The following is a 2435-nucleotide window of genomic DNA, read 5'->3' on the forward strand; positions in this document are numbered from 1 at the left end:
AGCTCTTCAGGAGAGATTTTGTTTTTACCTTTGTAAACTCCCTTCTCCTTGGACCGATTTTTGTTGTTGTTGTTGTTGTTGCAAGTGTTTGGAAAGAATTTTGAGCATTGCTCTTCCTCCTTGCATCATTTGTCTTTGTTTTCCATGGGCTTGCCATTCCATCAAGCCCCTTGATGGAAATTAATGCATGAAGCAACCATGGTGTGATGGATTACCTCGCTAATAGAACCAGGCCATTGAGAGTTGATGTATTCGGCCATCTCTTCAGGTAATCCCGCACAGAACTGCTACCTTTGCTCAACAAAATCTATCTTTTGAAAAACAGTGGCCTTGTTCTGCACAATGCATGTAGATGTACAGACATGTACATGTGATAGTGGAATATTTAGAATAAGTTTGAAGCTTGAATATTCAAGATCCCTTAAAGGTTTTTGTAATTGGCTTCGCTGATTTAAACAATCTGCTGATTGCATGCAATATAAACAAGGAGATTTTGAAAGAGCGCCCTTCGAGATGTTATACATGCATGTCAATGTTTTGAGATCACCTAATATGTGCCACTCAACAGAAAAACTACCAACACCCTTCACTTTTAAAATTTTTCCTGTTGTTTGTTCTTGAATGATTGCTGGTACTTGGGTTTGATGAAAAGCCTAGTATAAAAATTTCATGGTCTTCCTTATCAACCTGCAATAACCATCAATCACAGTCACTCATAAGGTTTTAAAAGTGTGGCAATATGCAATATTTTGATTAAGAAAAATACCACTTAGCATTTTACCTCAAATAATCCAAGCCACCAAATATGATTTTCTGATTGTACACTAAAATCTCTCTCCTTGTCTTCATCTGGCCTACAATTTGTATGGCCAAAATATTGTTTCATAAGTGCTCGATTCATGAGTGTGATTGTCATACATTCATTCTTTTTATGCTTGAGACTCTCACATTCATCGAGCTTTATCACGAAAATAAGTTTGTTGTTTACTTCTTCAGGAGTAATTCAATAAAACTGGACCATTTGTTGTTGAAGGTTCTCCAAATCAAAAAAGATATTGTTGAACTTGTTGAAGTGCACCACTCTTTTGTTTGTAGAAAAGTCTCCTTCGACATGTAGAGGAGGACCCAAAAAGTCTGCAACTTTTGAGTTGAGTATTCTTCTGGACTTTTTCATACTAGCAGGGGTAGGCAAAACAGATGAAGATATTTTATTATCTTTCAATCTAATTTTCACCTCTTTAAAGATTTTTGAGTAGCCCATTCTACTTATACCACTGTCATCAATGACCGTCTGTATGTTTGAAGTACTCACCTTTGCTTCATTAATAAACTCATTTATAATATTCTGTGTCATAAAATCTAATATCTAACCAACCCAAATGATTTTCTCATATTAAACTGATCACTTAATGTGGGAGAATAAACAGGAACAAGGGCTAAGATATAGATGTGCTTATAGATCTATTTCAACATGGGGCCAATGGTAAAGGGGTCCAAATGAGAAATGGTCTATCATAGAGCAAGGCTAACCAATGGAGAAAAAGACCTTAGGTTTGTCTTCATTAAAGCCTCCAAAGGTAAGTGTTAAAAGCCTTAAGACATAGTCTTTAATTTTTAAACTTTAGTCAATTAAGGTCCAAGCAGACAAGGGGCAACTTGCTTAAGCAAGGGCTGTGCTTAAGCAGGGGGCCTGCCTGCTTACCAAGTTCAAAGAACTTGCTAAAAAGAAGGGGGCGAGCCCTACAAATGAGGGATGTGAGTACTATGTGTGCACCTCACCCAACCCATACTCTCATGAGAGAAAAGGGGCCACATGTCAGGTGTAGAGGCACACTGCTCAAGCAGGCAAGGGTTGTGCTTAAGCAAGGGGGGTGCTAGCTTAACCTCGCAAGAGGGAAAGAAGTACACTTGTCAAGAGACTACACAACTTGCTCCAAAGGGAGCCAAGCTCTCATTGGCTAGAGGGCTACATGGCCCAATGAGCTTCAAGGGAAGCCTAGGAAAGGGGGTCGACCAAGCTACCTCTCTCTCTCTCTCTCTCTCTCTCTCTCTCTCTCTCTCTCTCTCTCTCTCTCTCTCTCTCTCTCTCTCTCTCTCATTCTTCTCTTCACACACTCTTGTGAAGCAAGAACTTCATATCCTTCTCCAAGCTTGACAAGTGGGGTGCCTACTACAATAAGCTCTTGGCTATGGATGCAAATCCGCACAAGAGAATGCTTATGCTTTCTTATCAATCTCTCTAATATCCATTATCACTATGCTAATCTATGCTACAAGAGCTATGAGTGATTATGTGCAAGGGGGTATTGCTTTCTTGTAGACTTCTACTTCTCTCTTCTTCCTCGTTCTCTGCCAGCTCTCCTCACCTTTCATGGTGTTTGAGGTTTTGGGATTGAGGCTGGGCATTTTTTAAGTTCATACTAATCATGTTTATT

The 2435-nt window shown here is 39.4% G+C and overlaps 1 pseudogene; it reads right to left on the minus strand.

Moving 5' to 3' along the window:
- Positions 1–287: 287 nt before the first annotated feature.
- Positions 288–1354, minus strand: LOC147422953 (uncharacterized; annotated as a pseudogene).
- Positions 1355–2435: the final 1081 nt, after the last annotated feature.

Source organism: Adiantum capillus-veneris, chromosome 26 (assembly GCF_014529385.1).
Source record: "Adiantum capillus-veneris isolate H3 chromosome 26, ASM1452938v2, whole genome shotgun sequence".
NCBI lineage: Eukaryota > Viridiplantae > Streptophyta > Polypodiopsida > Polypodiales > Pteridaceae > Adiantum > Adiantum capillus-veneris.